The sequence below is a fragment of the Mobula hypostoma genome, chromosome 9 (genome assembly GCF_963921235.1).
Source record: "Mobula hypostoma chromosome 9, sMobHyp1.1, whole genome shotgun sequence".
Lineage (NCBI taxonomy): Eukaryota > Metazoa > Chordata > Chondrichthyes > Myliobatiformes > Myliobatidae > Mobula > Mobula hypostoma.
In genome coordinates, this window is record NC_086105.1 from 80,226,019 (window position 1) to 80,243,850 (window position 17,832).

At 43.0% G+C, this 17,832-nt stretch overlaps 1 long non-coding RNA gene across 6 annotated transcripts in view; it reads right to left on the bottom strand.

Moving 5' to 3' along the window:
* LOC134351812 (uncharacterized) overlaps nucleotides 1-17,832 on the bottom strand; it is a 144,018-nt gene that overhangs the window by 115,102 nt on the left and 11,084 nt on the right. For 2 of the 6 annotated variants that reach the window (XR_010019264.1, XR_010019260.1), the window contains exon 2: nucleotides 5,237-5,407. The exons of the other annotated variants lie outside the window; for them this stretch is intronic. This is a non-coding gene — a long non-coding RNA (uncharacterized LOC134351812). The remainder of the gene's footprint in view (nucleotides 1-5,236; nucleotides 5,408-17,832) is intronic. 6 annotated transcript variants of the gene reach the window in all.

Here is a 17,832-nt window from a genome sequence, read left to right on the forward strand (position 1 = left end):
ACCCATTCTAGAACAGCTCCAGCAAGATTAGCTTTGGGGATAGCTGATTCTGCAATTTTCCTGAACATTATTTCCCACAGAAACAATTTGTGACAACACCCAACCAAAATCTGCCATGTGATTCTTAAATATTTTATTGCACCAAAGGCAATAAAATTTGTTGGGTGGGGAAACTTTAATCTAGCCACTCCCCATTGTATTCAAAATGAGCTACACTGGATTGCAAGTACACACACACACACCGCCTGCCCCCCCCCCCCCCGCCCCAGGCCAAAAGCTGACCGAAGTGGTTTGGTTAAAAGGGAAATGCCTGCTCCAAGACAACACACAGAAAATGCTGGAGAAACTCAGCAGATCAGGCAGCATTTATGGGGAGCAATAAAGAAAGAGGTTTTGGGATGAGAACCTTCTTCAGGACTTGCTGAGTTCCTCCAGCGTTTTGTGTGTGGCGCTCTGGATTTCCAGCGTATGCAGAATCTTTTGTGTTTATAATGTACATTCTACAATTTTATTGTATTCTCCAGCAATCTTGAATGACAATGTCCTTAATTGTGACTATGTTCTTTAGATGTTGCTGGTCTCAAAGCACAAATGTCAAAGCTAGACACTTTGCACTGAAAACCAAACATTATAAATTAGTAATTAGGACAGATTTTGCAGTACCTATTTATTATGTTTATATTTTTATTGTAAGATGTAGTACATTTTATACATACCACAGTACTGCTATCACAAAATAACAAATTTCATGACATGTCAGTGACAAACCTGACTCTAAAGGAAAAACATAGAAAACCTACAGCACAATACAGGCCCTTCGGCCCACAAAGCTGTGCCGAACATGTCCCTACCTTAGAAATACCTAGGCTTTACCCATAGCCCTCTATTTTTCTAAGCTCCATGTGCCATCCAGGAGTCTCTTAAAAGACCCTATCGTATCCGTCTCCACTGCCGCCGCCGACAGCCCATTCCACGCACTCACCACTCTCTGCGTAAAAAACTTACCCCTGACATCTCCTCTGTACCTACTTCCAAGTACCTTAAAACTATGCCCTCTTGTGCTAGCCATTTCAGCCCTGGGGAAAAGCCTCTGATTATCCACACAATCAACGCCTCTCATGATCTTATACACCTCTATCAGGTCACCTCTCATCCTCCACCGCTCCAAGGAGAAAAGGCCGAGTTCACTCAACCAGTAAGAGTGAAGCTTCCTGCTATTCTGCAAGTTACTATTAGTCTGGCTCCACTGTTACAGAAAATGAAATTACAAGAATTTCCAATGGAAGACCTTGTAAAAGTGATTTAACTTATAGCAGCCTTTTGCTGGTCATACTTGCATCTGAGTCAGAAGATTCTGGACTCAAGTTCATTCCAGAGGCTTGTACACAAGACTCTTGCAGGGATATTGCCAAGACTTGAGGAACAAGAATTAAAGGAAAAGGCTGAATACGTTAGCACTTTATTCCCTGGACAGAAGGGGAATGATTCCCACAATTATGAGGGGTACAGATAGGGTAAATGTCAGGAGGCTTTTTCAGCTGAGGTTAGGTGAGACTAGATACAGAGGTCATGGGTTAAGGGTGATAGGTAAAATATTTATGGGGAATATGAAAGGAAACTTCTTCGCAGAGGACAGTGAGAGTGTGGAACGGCGGATATGGTTCAATTTCAACATTTAATAAAAATTAGGATATGTACATGAATAGGAGATGTATGATCCGGTTGCAGGTCGATAGAACTAGGTTGATTAATGGTTCAGCACAGACTAGATGGGTTGAATGACCTGTTTCTGAACTGTAGTGCTCTGTGACTAAGATCGAGGCCGTGCCAAGTCTGCTTCAAGACACGTGGTAATGCAGAACACATGCAGACAATAAGGTCAATTTAAAAGGCAATTATAAATAAGCATATCAGGCGTAATGACTTTCAGAAACGAAGAAGGGGAAAATCAAATGACTGATACAGGCTCTTTCATGAACTGCACATGACTTCAATAGTTAACATTACCAAAACCTTCCCACAGCTGCTGTCCATATCAAAATTAATGTCCAGCACATATCAATCATCCCTTTGCCTCCACAGACGCAGCCTGGCCCAGGAGGGCACTGAACAGCGACTCCTCTGCTTGCATCTTCAGTAACAGCTCTACTCCCATCTTTAATATCTCTGTTTTTCCCTTTCAGGGTTCTTTTGAAGACCCCAACTTGGAGTTACATGCTGACTTCAGTTCTTTGCAGAAATGGGACTAGCTCTCGGAGTTTCACGACTGGCCATTATCCGACATGCCAAGAGCGCGGCCCAAGAGTTCGGCTCATCTTTGGAGGCCTTGGATCTTGGGACTCTGGAGACGGGCAGATCAAAGGTCAGTGTCCTGACAGACCGTTGTGTCATGGGAGCCGGAAACTCTTTGGCTGTGTACCCAGAGACCCGAGTACTTTGGGCACAAAGCTTGGAAAAAGCGACGCCACTTACACGCGGGAGGGGGAGCGGGGGGGGGGACTTTGGGGTCCTAACATTTAGCTGTCATTCATTCTTTGGGGCACTCCTCTGTTTTCATGGATGGTTGTGAAGAAAAAGCATTTCAGCATGTATATTGCATACATTTCTCTGACATTAAGTGTACCTTTGAAACCAATGAGTTCTAACTGGTTAATTCGTGCTCCAGGATGCAGCAGCTACAGTCACCCATTCAGTGACTTGATTTGATGCAGAGCAATGCATTTTGCTACATGTTTTGATGTATATGCGATAAATGAAGCTAATCTTTAAAGTGTTGTGCTCCCAAACAAAGTAAAATGGCCAACAAACTTGCTGCCCCAACAAGATCTTGCAGCACTTTAACATTATTGTGTTAATCTCATGTAACCCTCAAGCTCGCCCAGCTCCTGTTCATCTAGGGGAAACAGCCTTCGGCCCTGCCAAACTGAGTAATCATGTTCGTATGGATGCTGTGTAATGTTCTCCCAGTTACAAACCCACAACACAAAATATCAGACAGTACACCATATGCAATTAAATGACTGAACTTGATGATTCTTAATCTGAATATAGGGTTAGTAATGAAAATTTTAAGATGGGCCCAAGTCAAGTCAAAGTCACGTTGTAGCTCACTCAGTAGTCATTCTTCCACCATCGGTCTCCTCCCAACGTCGCCAACCTTCGGGCCCTCAGATCCCAATCCACTCCGTCTGGTGGTCTACCAGCTCTCTCCACACGTGTCTTCCCTCCTTATCTCTCCTCGACAAAAGACCGCGAAAACAACATCCTTCCAGATATACAGGACAAATCAACAATCCCCGATTGGCTAACATGCATACTACAGTCCTGTTATCTCCAGCCATAACCCAAACATTGCTGCAATAGAGAAACGGTTACCTCAACAGTAAAACATTACAAAGAAGCCATAACACTCATAAACTGAAGTAAACAGTGAAGTGAGACAGGTACTTCTCAAAATGCAGTCCTTGTGTTATGTTCACGTCAATGGTGAAATGTTCAAGGCACAAAACAGCTCCTTGTATGATTATGTGGTAGTGTTAGTAAACTTCTACACCACTGAGAAGGGAAGAATCAGCCACAAAGTGGTCAAAAGTCATAAAAATTACCTTAAGAATTTCTCACTGGAATATTAAACAGTACACCATGGTATAGCCATTCAGCCGGCAATCTTGTGCTGACCTTTTAACCTACTCCAAAATCAATCTAATAACATCCCTCCTACATAACATCCATTTTTGTGCTTATCTGAATTTCTTAAATGAGCCTAATATAGCTGCACTGACGTTTATAAGATTATGAGTGGCACAGACAGATGGTATCATCCCCCCCACCACTGGGACAAAATGTCTAATCCTAGAAGGCATGCATTTAAGGTGAGAGGGCACACATTCAAAGGAGATAAGCAGGGCAAGTTTTTTTTCCACACAGTGGCAGGTGCCTGTAGTTACCAGGCAGTGAAGGCAAACATGATAGAGAAGTTTAAGAGTTTCTGAGACAGGCCACAACTCCAGCATTCCAGGCTCAATCCTAATCTCCCAGTCCATCACTGGGAGAGTTTCCTGTGTGTGCTCCAGTTTCCTCCCACATTCCCAAAACTCAGTTGTTTTTTTCCTATGGCCACTGCAAGGTGCTTTGAGTATATAGGTGAGTGGTTGAAGCTGCAGGAACTTGGGGAGAATAAAATGAGATTGTTGTACCATGAGTGTAGTTGGCTCATGGACCTGTTCAGGTGAAGTTTGACCCTGGAACCAAAAACGTGGAGAAAAAGGTTTCAAGAAACAACTTCAAAGTTAAGTCAAAGTCAAAGTAAATTTATTATCGAAGTACGTACATTTTACTATATACAACATTGAGATTCATTTTCTTGTGGGCAGTAAATAAATAGAATTAACAGGAAATAAATAGAATTTAAGAAAGACTATACATAACAAAAATGCCCTGCCGAAGGGTCTCGAGCCGAAACATTGACTGTACTTCTTTCCATAGATGCTGCCTGATCTGCTGAGTTCCTCCAGTGTTTTGTGTGTCTTACATAACAAAGATTGACAAACAACCAATGTGCAAAGCAGACAAATTATGTAAATACAAAATAAATAATATTGAGAAAGTGAGTCCGTAGGTAGTGGAATCAGTTGAGAGTTAAGGTGAGTGAAGTTATCCACTCTCGGTCAGGAGTCTGATGATTGATGGGTCCTAACTACCCCTGAACCTGAGGCTCCTGTACCTTCTTGCTGATGGTAGTAGCTTCAGAAGAAGATGAGGAAGAAGTCTGCAGTAGATTTCCATATTTGTGGCAAGACACTAATGCAACAGCCTCCATGTTAGAAGCAACTGAATGATGAAAGTCAGCTATTCTACAATGAGTGCAATGCTAAAGCAAAAGAAAACAACAGGATATGACCAGGGACACATTTTGAATAGTGGATGAGAAGTTTTAATATTGAGATGTAACTAATGCATATGGGTGCATAATGGCTGGCATAGACTTGGTGGGTTCAACAGCCTGCTTCCATTCTGTATATGTATGTACTTATTTAATTCTGCATTTATTTAGCAACACAACGTGGAATAGGCCCTTCGAGCTGCCCCAGCAGACCCTGACAAATCTGATGAATCCTACCCTAATTACAGGACAATTTACAATGACGATTAACCTACCTGGTAAGGCTTTGGTCTGTGGGAGGAAACTGGAGAAAACCCACACATTTCACTGGAAGGATGTACAGAGACTACTTACAGAATGGCACCGGAATTGAACTCCGAAACCCCGTGAGCTGTAATACCGCTAATTACATGACACTACAGTGGCACCCTTCTGCTCTGTCTTGGTGATCCGGGTCACTACCGAAGATTGAAGTCCAAAGGTTGATCAGACATCCGACCAGTACAGTGCAATAGATAAAATATGCTATAAATTACAATGAGAAATATATAAATTATTTACCTAATATACTAAAATATTAAAATTATATATTATAATTAATTTAATTAAATAGTGCAAAGAAGAGAGTAAAATAATAGTGAGGTAATGTTTGTGGGTTCATTGTCCATTCAGAAACCTGATTTCAGAGGGGAAGAAGGCATTTAAAAGTGTGTCTTTTTTGAAGGGTCCTGACGAAGGGTCTCGGCCTGAAACGTCGACTACACCTCTTCCTACAGATGCTGCTTGGCCTGCTGCGTTCACCAGCAACTTTGATGTGTGTTGCTTAAAAGTGTGTCTTGATGATCCTGTACTTCCTTCCTGATGGTAGCATTGAGAAAAGGGCATGTCCTGGGTGATGGGGGTGCCTAATGACGGATGGCACATTTTTGAGGCATCACCTTTTGAAAACATCCTCGGTTCTGTGCAGGCTAGTGCCCTTGATGCAGCTAGCAAGTTTGCAACTTTCTGCAGCCATTTCTGATCTTGTGGATTGGCCCCTCCATACCAGACAGTGATGCAACCAGTTAGAATGCTCTCCAAAGTACGTTTGTAGAAATAGTAACATACTTTTGCCAACATTTTAGATCCGTGCCCTCAATCCTTACTAATGCAAAAATCCTTATTTAAATCTTGTACCATCAAACTCCTTGACCTTCTCGACACCAAAGATGATAATGTCACCTTTTCCAATCACAGAGTGATGGTGCATGGAATGCCCTGCCAGGGCTGGTGGGAGAGGCAGATACATTGGAGACGTTTAAGAAACACTTAGATAGGCACATGGATGACAGAAATATGAAGGGCTATGTAGGAGGGAAGGGTTAGATTGATCTTAGAGTAGGTTAAAAGGTTGGCACAATATCATTGGCCAAAAATGCTGCAATGTTCTATTTCCATCATTCCAACAGGCATTGAGAGCTGATCAGTGAACAAACCTTTATCCCTCACCCCCCATCCTCTGAAATATCTTTTGTAAAGATATGCCCTCATGCCTTGCGAAATTTTTTTTTTAATTACCCAAGCAACCAGGTCCGGCAGCATCTATGGAAATGAATAGATAGTTGGTGTTTCGGGCTGAGACCTTTCTTCAGGACTGAGAAGGAAAGGGGGAAGTTGCCAGAATGAAAAGGGGAAGGAGGCTAGCTGGGGGGTGCTAGGTGAAGCCAGGTGGGTGGGAAAGGTCAAGGGCTAGAGAAGCTGGACCTTCTTGATTTTTCTCTTGATCTTCTTACCTCAAAGATGATACTGCCAACTTCTTCAATCAGACCTGAACTCAAAAACCCTCAGGTTTGGAAGCATTAGAGTAAATCTTTCCTGCACTCTTCCAGGTCTAGAACTTGATAATCAGGATTATACTACTGTGGTAAACTTGTTTATTAGAGATCAGACCGCCCATTGCAAGTCTCCTGCATGTTAGGTTATTAAAGTCAACTATAGAGTGAATTGAAGCTAATGGTTCTATCCACCTATTGCGCTTACACATCGGTTAGCAGAATGCTATTACAGTGCATCAATTACTGATTGAGTTTTAATTCTTTCTGCTGCATGTAACGAATTTGTACCTTCCCCCCACATGACCGCATGGGTCTCCTCCGGGTACTCTGGTTTCCTCCCACATTCCAAAGCCACTTGGGTGAGGCTCAGTAAGCTGTGAGCAGGCTATGTTGGTGCCAGAAGCATCGTGACACTTGTGGGCTGCCGAGCACAATCGCCACTGATTTAATGTCATGCAAACAACATACGTTCCAATGTACATGTGACAAAAAAGCTAAATCTTTATCTTTAAGGAAGAACACATGGAGTTGATCTAAAGAACAACATCAGAATATTTCTCACCTGACACTGGCACGTTGCAGTCACTGAGGTTTCTCTTCTCTTATATTCACCACTCCACACAAAACTACTTCAAACAACTTTCCATGAATGAAGTACACAGTGTACATTTTTACTACATGTGACCACAACAAGACGGCTGTGATCACTCAACTAAATCTTGATTGGTTAACAAAAGAACATCAAGTTAGAATGCTCCATATATAGTCCTCTAGTATCTTAAGAATTTCACAAAGCTTTTTCCAGTCCAGTTAACACTGAGTTGTCCTATAATAGAAAAATCTTAATTGAGTCCAAACCTTCCTATTGTAAATTTATCCCCAAGGGACTGGGGAACCACTGGATCAGACACTAGCTAGTTACCTGTGGAAAGCAAGTTCATTTGAGTTCAAATTGAGAGGACTAGTGAAAAATAAAGATTAGCTTTATTTGTCACATGTGCAACAAACCATCAAAACATTTAATGAGATAGGTAGTTGTGTGCCAAAACAAACCAATAAAGATTGTGCTGGGGGCAGCCACCAAGTGTCTCCATGCTTCTGGCACCAACATAGCATGCCCACACTCACTAGTCCTAACACGTAGGTCTTTAGATTGTGGCAGGAAACCAGAGCACCTGGAGGAAACCCATATGGTCACCAAAAGTACAAACTCCTTACAGTCAGTGCCAAGAACCGTACCCTGATCACTGTCGCTCGAAAGTGTTACATTAGCTGCCTCGCAAGGAATAATATTATAAGAAAATTACCTCTGGCTTCATCGCTTTGTGTCCACTCTGTGGTTACGATTTTCACGAAGGTAAACTTTGGGCAGCACAGTAGCATAGTGGCTAGCACAACTGTTTTGCATCTCCAAAAACCAGGTTCAGTTCTCACCACTGTTTGTAAGTTTTCCCTGTGACCCCGTGACACACAATATCGTTACCGGAAGCATGACGACACGTGCAAGCTGGCCCACATAATCCTTGCTGTTCTGATTTGACAGAAACAATACACCTCACTGTATGTTTCAATGTACATGTGATAAAAAAACATCATAAACTAGCCCTCTGATCCAATACTAGAAACCTTCTCTCCACATCCTGGCCTTTCAATATTCCCACACATAATCAAAAAATTCCAAGGCTCAATTTGTTTAGGTGCAGACCACATTAATGGAAAAGAGCCATTTGAAAAGAGCAATAGTCCAAAAAGCACATAAAGGTATCTGGTACAGAAACAGATACCAGAGCATTTGGCAAGGCTCCAAGAATGCAGAGACATGTTTGCATTAGTATATTCAACCCTTAACCTGACAACGTATTTTAACCACAATGCAAGGAAGCACAAAACAACAACTAAATATAAATACACCTTGCCCCTTTATTCAAATAGATGCATGTGGCATTTAGAGCTAAACTATCAATGGCAAGTGCAAACCACAAGAATGCACTTTCTTACCATACTTTATCTATAAGTAATGGGTCCCACATTTAAAATTCCTCAGGCACTTTAGATACTTCACGATCCATATATGACTGCAGGGTACTGACAAATTATCAACATTTCCCTTCATGGCAATAAAAGTGAGATGGTTTAACCTAGTCACACAAGAAGAATGTGGTGTGTGTGTGTGTGTGTGTGTGTGTGTGTGTGTGTGTGTGTGTGTGTGTGTGTGTGTGTGTGTGAGTGAGAGTGAGAGTGAGAGTGAGAGTGAGAGTGAGAGTGAGAGTGAGAGTGAGAGTGAGAGGGGGGGGAGGGGAGACCTCATTTTTCAAGTTTTTCCACCAACTGAAAGGCAGCTGAAAACAGAGGTTGAGCCCTCTGGTCCTAAACTCAGCCACCATAGAAAAAAGCCTCTCCTCAAACACTCTTTCTGGGCCTTTCAATATTCAATAGGTTTCAATGAGATTTCCCCTCATTCTTCTAAACTCCAGCGAGTACAGGTCCAGAGACATCAAACATGCTTTATACATTAATGCTTTCATTTCCAGAATCAACGTTGTGAACCTTGCCAGCACATCTTTTCTAAAGTAAGGGGCCCAAAGCTACTCATAATACTCCAGGATGTTAGGGATAAATTTGTCCCGGTGAGGAAGATAAAGAATGGTAGGATGAAGGAACCATGAGTGACAAGTGAGGTGGAAAATCTAGTCAGGTGGAAGGTGGCAGCATACATGAGGTTTAGGAAGCAAGGATCAGATGGGTCTATTGAGGAATATAGGGAAGAAAGAAAGGAGCTTAAGAAGGGGCTGAGAAGAGCAAGAAGGGGGCATGAGAAGGCCTTGGTTAGTAGGGTAAAGGAAAACCCCAAGGCATTCTTGAATTATGTGAAGAAAAAATGGCTGACAGGAGTGAAGGTAGGACCGATTAGAGATAAAGGTGGGAAGATGTGACTGGAGGCTGTGAAAGTGAGCGAGGTCCTCAATGAATACTTCTCTTCGGTATTCACCAATGAGAGGGAACTTAATGATGGTGAGGACAATAAAAGTGAGGCTGATGTTTTGGAACATGTTGATATTAAGGGAGAGGAGGTGTTGGGAGTTATTAAAATACATTAGGACGGATAAGTCCCCAGGGCCTGACGGAATATTCCCCAGGCTGCTCCACGAGGCGAGGGAAGAGATTGCTGAGCCTCTGGCTAGGATCTTTATGTCCTCGTTGTCCACGGGAATGGTACTGGAGGATTGGAGGGAGGCGAATGTTGTTCCCTTGTTCAAAAAAGGTAGTAGGAATAGTCTGGGTAATTATAGACCAGTGAGTCTTATGTCTGTGGTGGGAAAGCTGTTGGAAAAGATTCTTGAGATAGGATCTCTGGGCATTTAAAGAATCATGGTCTGATCAGGGACAGTCAGCATGGCTTTGTGCAGGGCAGATCGTGTCTAACAAGCCTGATAGAGTTCTTTGAGGAGGTGACCAGGCATATAGATGAGGGTAGTGCAGTGGATGTGATCTATATGGATTTTAGTAAGGCGTTTGACAAGGTTCCACACGGTAGGCTTACTCAGAAGTCAGAAGGCACGGGATCCAGGGAAGTTTGGCCAGGTGGATTTACAATTGGCTTGCCTGCAGAAGGCAGAGGGTCGTGGTGGAGGGAGTACATTCAGATTGGAGGATTGTGACTAGTGGTGTCCCACAAGGATCTGTTCTGGGACCTCTACTTTTTGTGATTTTTATTAACGACCTGGATGTGGGGGTAGAAGGGTGGGTTGGCAAGTTTGCAGATGACACAAAGGTTGGTGGTGTTGTAGATAGTGTCGAGGATTGTCAAAGACTGCAGAGGGACATTGATGGGATGCAGAAGTAGGCTGATAAGTGGCAGATGGAGTTCACCCTGAGAAGTGTGAGGTGGAACACTTTGGAAGGACAAACTCCAAGGCAGAGTACAAAGTAAATGGCAGGATACTTGGTAGTGTGGAGGAGCAGAAGGATCTGGGAGTACATGTCCACAGATCCCTGAAAGTTGCCTCACAGGTGGATAGGGTGGTTAAGAGAGCTTATGGGGTGTTAGCTTTCATAAGTCGAGGGACAGAGTTTAAGAGTCGCGATGTAATGATGCAGCTGTATAAAACTCTGGTTAGGCCACACTTGGAGTACTGTGTCCAGTTCCGGTCACCTCACTATAGGAAGGATGTGGAAGCATTGGAAAGGGTACAGAGGAGATTTACCAGGATGCTGCCTGGTTTAGAGAGTATGCATTATGATCAGCGATTAAGGGAGCTAGGGCTTTACTCTTTGGAGAGAAGGAGGATGAGAGGAGACGTGATAGAGGTGTACAAGATGATAAGAAGAATAGATAGAGTGGATAGCCAGCGCCTCTTCCCCAGGGCACCACTGCTCAACACAAGAGGACATGGCTTTAAGGTGAGGGGTGGGAAGTTCAAGGGGGATATTAGAGGAAGGTTTTTTACTCAGAGGGTGGTTGGTGCGTGGAATGCACTGCCTGAGTCAGTGGTGGAGGCAGATACACTAGTGAAATTTAGAAGACTACTAGACAGGTATATGGAGGAATTTAAGGTGGGGGCTTATATGGGAGGCAGGGTTTGAGGATCGGCACAACATTGTGGGCCGAAGGGCCTGTACTGTGCTGTACTATTCTATGTTCTATGTTCCAAGTACAGTCTGACCAATGCCTTATAAAGGCTCAGCATTACATCCTTGCTCCTAAATTCTCGTCCTCTCATAATGAATGCTAACATTGCATTTGCCTTCCTTACCACTGATTCAACCTGCAAGTTAATCTTTAGGGAACCCTGCATAAAGACTCCAAAATCCCTTTGCATCTCTGATTTTAGAATTTTCTTCACATTTAGAGAATAGTCCACACCTTTATTCCTTCTGTCAAAGTGCCTGACCACACACTTCCAACACTGAATTCCATCTGCCACCTCTTTGCCCATTCTCCTAATCTGTCTAAGTCCTTCTACAGACTTCCTCCTTCCTTAACACTACCTTCACCTCCACCTATCTTTGTATCATCTGTCAACGTGGCCACAAAGTTACCAATTCCATCAGTCAAGTCCCAATGCCAACTGCTAGTCACTAGCAGCCAAGCATAATAGGTCCCCTTTATTCTGACACTTTGCCTCCTGCCAATCAGCCGAGCTTCTATCCATGCTAGTACCCTTCCTGTAATACTAAAGACTCTTATCTTGTAAAGCAGCTTCATGTGTGGCACCTTGTCAAACGCCTTCTGATCAACATCCACTGACTGTCCTTTGTCTATCCTACCTGTTATTTCCTCAAAGAGTTCCAGCAGATTCGTTCGGCAAGACTTCCCCTCAAGAAAACCATGCTGACTTTGGCCTATTTTATCATGCGGTCCTCAAGTACTCCGAAACCTCATCCTTAATAATGGACTCCAATATCTTCCCAACCACTGAAGTCATGCTATCTGGCCTATCATTTCCTTTGTTCTGCCTCCCTCCCTTCTTGAAGAGTGGACTGACACTTGCAATTTTTCAGTCCTCTGGAACCATGTCAGAGTCTTGTGATTCATGAAAGATCATTACCAATGCCTCCACACTCTCTTCAGCTACCTCTTTCAGAACCCTGGGGTGTAGTCCATCTGGTCCATGTGACTTATCTACTTTGTCCTTTCAGGCTCACTTCTGCCCTCTGATGCTTGAATTTCTGGCATACTGTGAGTGTCTTCCACTGAGAAGATTGATGTGAATAGTTAAATTTGTCTGTCACTTCTTTGATCCCCAGTCACTATCTCACCTGCTTCATTTTCCTGCAGTCCAAAATCCACTCTCATCACTATTTCACACATTATATAGCTGAAAAAACTTTTGGTATCATTTTTGGTATTTTTGGTTAGCTTACCTTTTTATTTCATCTTTTCTCTCCTTATGGGTTTTTTTAAATAGCCTTGTTAGTTTTTTTTTAAAAGCTTCCCACTAGTTTTTGCTCTCTCTTTTGCTTTTATGCCGTCTTTCACTTCGCTTGTCAAACACGGTTGCCTCATTCTCCTGTAGAATACTTCTTCATCTTTAGGATGTATCTATCCTGCACCTTCCATATTGCCTCCCGAAACACCAGCAACTGGAATTCTACTGTCATCTCTGCTTGTATCCCCTTCCAGTCAACTTTGGCCAGCTCCTCTCTCATGCCTCTGTAATTCCCCTTTACTCCACTGTAATACTGATACATCTTACTTTATATTCTCCCTCTCAATTTGCAGGGTGAATTCGATATTTATGATCACTGTCGCCTAAGGGCTCCTTTACCTTAAGCTCCCAAATCCAATCTGCTTCATTACAGAACCACTAATCCAATAGCCTTTCCCCTAGTGAGCTCAACCACAAGCTGCTCTGAAAAGCCATCTCATTGGCATTATACAAATTCCCTTTCTTGAAATGCAACACAAACCAGATTTTCTCATTCTACCTACATATTGAAATCACCCATTACTATCGTAACATTGCCCTTTCTAAATGCCTTTTCGATTTCCCATTGAAATTTATATAGGATCTGTAACTCCCATCAGGGTCATTTTACCCTTGCAGTTTCTTAACTCCACCCACAAAGATTCTGCATCTTCTGATTCTATCTCACCTCTTTTTTACCAACAGTCTGTCTGCCCTTTCGAAACAACATGTACCTTTGCATGTTAAGCTCTGAACTATGATCTTCTTTCAGCCACGACTCATTGATGCCCACAATGTCATACTGCCAATCTCTAAACACATGACAAGATCATCGACCTTATTCTATATACTGCTTGCATTGAAATATAACACCTTCAGACCTATATTAATCGCCCTTCTCTATTATGCCCCTTTTTGCACTTCAACTCATCCCACTGACTGCAATTTCCCGTTATCTCCCTGTCCTTCCTCACAGTCTCACTGTACACTGCAGTGACTTGTATACCAACTCAATACACTCAAAATGCTCAGCCCTCTCTCTCCAGTTCCCATCCCCCACCAACTTAAACCCTCACAAACAGCTCTAGCAGACCTGCCCACAAGGATATTTGTCCCCCGAGAGTTCAGGGCTAAACCGTCCTTTTTGTACAGGTCATACATTCCTCAGAAGAGGTGCCAATGATCCAGAAATCTGAAACCCTTCCCCCTGCATCACTTCCTTAGCCACTCATTCAAAGAATGAAAGTCAATGCATCTTGTTCATGCAAGAGTGAAACCAACTAGTTTTCGGAATCAGTATCAGGTTTAATATCACTGCAAACAACAGGAATTCTGCAGATGCTGGAAATTCAAGCAACACACATCAAAGTTGCTGGTGAACGCAGCAGGCCAAGCAGCATCTATAGGAAGAGGCGCAGTCGACGTTTCAGGCCGAGACCCTTCGTCAGGGTTCTTCTTCCTATAGATGCTGCTTGGCCTGCTGCGTTCACCAGCAACTTTGATGTGTGTTGCTTTAATATCACTGCATATGTTGTGAAACTTGTTGGTTTGTGGCAGCAGAACACTGCAATACATAATTAAGAACTATAAATTACTAAACTAAATATATATACATAATGTTATCAATTATATTTTATATATATTATAAATTATTTCTTATATAAAAATTATACATATTAAGTTGTGCAAAAGAGAGCAAAATATAGTGAGGTAGTGTTCATGGGTCTATCATTGTTTAAAAGGGGAAGAAGCTTTTCCCAAAATGTTCAGTGTGTGCTTTCAGGCTTCTGTACCTCCTCCCTGATGGTAACAATGAGAAGAAGGCATGTCCTTATGCAGCCTGAAGCATCACTCTTTGAAGATGTCCTCCGTGCTGGGGAGATTGGTGCCCATGATAGAGATGTCTGAGTTTGCAACGTTCTGCGTGGCACCTCCAGTGATGCAATCAGTTAGAATGCTCTCCATACATCTGTAGTTTCCCACATGCTCAATAAAAACAACGCCGTAATTAAAGCCAGCAGATTCCAGCCCTGACTACCAATTAGTCTTGTCAGCATCAGGATGATGTTGAATTTTGCACGTCATTTCACAGAGATCCACACCCCGTTTCACTGTCTCATCTTTCAAACAGTACTGTGGCTGAACTGATCCCCACCCAATCACAACTGAATACGAATACTAAAACCACACCAACAATGCTATCCGCCCCAGTTTCTCTTGCTCCGAATCACTGGCCCCAGCTGTGATGAAACTCACTTCTGGGGGGCTGACAATAACGAACCATGAGCTGATCTGGGTTTCCTAACACCACATCCAATCCACCCAACATGTGGAGATGGCTCATTTCATCAAAGTCAGTGGTATTGAGCCTGCAGGGGTTGAAGTAAGGAACAATCTTGAGGGGTTTGCACCCTACTCCAAGCCATGGCATGGTCAGTGTCACTCAGAAGACCTACTCTCTTCAAAACTGATTTTTCCTGACCTCAGATCCAAAATGCTTTGAAAAAAATTCCAAATATTAAAGCAGCTCTAGACCTCATTTTGACAACTGCATTAAGACTAATTAATACCGTGGAAAGATGAGACTGCAGATGTTGAAATCCAGAGGAACTGAAAAAACTCTGGGGGGAATTTAGCAAGTCAGGCAGCATCTATCAAGGAAAATGGACAGTCGACATTGCAGGTTGAGTCCATTCATCTGGACTGATGAAGGGTCACGAGCTGAAATGTCGAATGTCCATTTTCCACCAAAGATGCTACTTGACTCTCTGAGTTTCCCCGGCATTTTGTCTGTCACTAGCATTGTGATCTTGTTGCTGGGTTAATTCCATCGCTAAATGCCTTTAACTCCTCTTTTGAGGTGGTTCGTCATCAATAGTCGGGTGATTATGATTGTCCTCCTACTGGCAAGGATAAGAAAATCAGTATCTTAGTCACTTCTAACCAACAGCAACGTGAAGGTACATGAATTAGATTTACCTCAATGTCAACAGTCAAAGGTCACAGATAGAACATAGAACATATAAAACCTACAGCACAATACAGGCCCTTCGGCCCACAATGCTGTGCCAAACATGTACTAACTGAGAAATTACCTAGGGTTACCCATAGCCCTCTATTTTTCTAAGCTCCATGTACCTATCCAGGAGTCTCTTAAAAGACTCTATTGTATCCGCCTCCACCACCATCTCCGGCAGCCCGTTTCATGCACTCACCACTCTGCGTAAAAAACTTAGCCCTGACATCTTCTCTGTACCTACTTCCAAACTCCTTAAAACTGTGCCCTCTCATGCTAACCATTTCAGCCCTGTGAAAAAGCCTTTGACGATCCACATGATCAATGCCTCTTAATGTCTTATACACCTCCATCAGGTCACCTCTCATCCTCCGTCGCTCCAAGGAGAAAAGGCCGAGTTCACTCAACCTATTCTCATAAGGCATGCTCGCCAATCAAGGCAACATCCTTGTAAATCTCCTCTTCACCCTTGGTTTCCACATCCTTCATGTACTGAGCACAGTTCTCCAAGTGGGGTCTGACCAGGGTCCTATATAGCTGTAACATTACCTCTTGGCTCTTAAACTCAATCTTACGGTTGATAAGGCCAATACACTGTATGCCCTCTTAACCAAACAGTCAACCTGCGCAGCAGCTTTGAGAGTCCTATGGACTCAGACCCCAAGATCCCTCTGATCCTCCACACTGCTAAGAGTCTATCATTAATACTATATTCTGCCATCATATTTGACCTACCAAAATGAACCACCTCACACTTATCTGGGTTGAAATCCAACTGCCACTTCTGTGCCCAGTTTTTCATCTTAATCAATGTCCCACTGTAACCTCTGACAGCTCTCCACACTATCCACAACACCCCCAACCTTTGTGCCATCAGCAAATTTACTAACCCATCCCTCCACTTCCTCATCCAGGTCGTTGATAAAAATCACAAAGAGAAGGGGTCCCAGAACAAATCCCTGAGGCACATGAGAGAAAAAATAAAATCCAATGTATTGGTATTTCAGTGGAATAAAGGAAATTACAATCGCACAAGAGGGAAACTGGCAGAAGTTGACTGGAAAGGGACACTAGCAGGAGGGACAGCAGAACAGTAATGGCTCGAGTTTCTGTGAAAACTGGGGGAAGTCCAAGACAGATATATTCCAAATAAGAAGAAATTTTCAAAGGGAAGATGGACACTACCATAGCTGACAAGTGAAGTCAGAGCCAAAGTAAAAGCAAAAGAGAGGGCATACAAGGAAGCCAAAGCTAGTGGGAAGATAGCGGATTGGGGAGCTTTTAAAAACTTGCAGAAGGAAACTAAGAAGGTCATTAGGAAGGAAAAGATGAATTATGAGAGGAAGCTGGCAACTAATATCAAAGAAGATACTAAAAGCTTTTTTTAAGTATATAAAGGGTAAAAGAGAGTAGTCGAGGGTAGATACAGGACCAATACAAAATGATGCTGGAGATATTGTAATGAGAGACACAGAGATGGCAGAGGAACTGAATGCGTATCACAATGGAAGATGTCTGCAATATACTGGACATTCAAGAGTGTCAGGGAAGTGAAGTATGAGCAGTGAAAATTACGACTGAGAAGGTGCTCAGGAAGCTTAATGGTCTGACGGTGGATAAATCTGATGGCATGCACCCTCAGGTAAGAAAGACTGTGGAGGCATCAACGATGATCTTTCAAGAATCGATAGATTCTGGCATTGTACTGGATGACTGGAAAACTTCAAATGTTACTCCGCTATTTAAGAAGGGTAGGAGGCAGCAGAAAGGAAACTATAGACCTGTTAACCTGACATCAGTGGTTGGGACGTTGTTGGAATCAATTGTTAGGTATGAGATTACAGAGTACCTGGAGGCGCAGGACAAGACAGGCCGAAGCCAGCATGGTTTTCTGAAAGGCAGATCCTGCCAAACAAATCTACGGCAATTCTTTGAGGAAATTACAAGCAGGGTAGACAAAGGAGATGCAGTAGGTGGGTGTACTTGGATTTTCAGAAGGCCTTTGACAAGGTGCCACAGATGAGGCTGCTTAGCAAAATGAGAGTCCATGGAATCATAGGGAAGTTACTAGCATGGGTGGAGCATTGGCTGGTCAGTAGAAAATAGAGAGTAGGAATAAAGGCATCCTATTCTGGCTGGCTGCCGGTTACTAGTGGAGTTCCACAGGGGTCAGTGTTGGAAATGCTGCTTTTTACCATGTATGTCAACAAT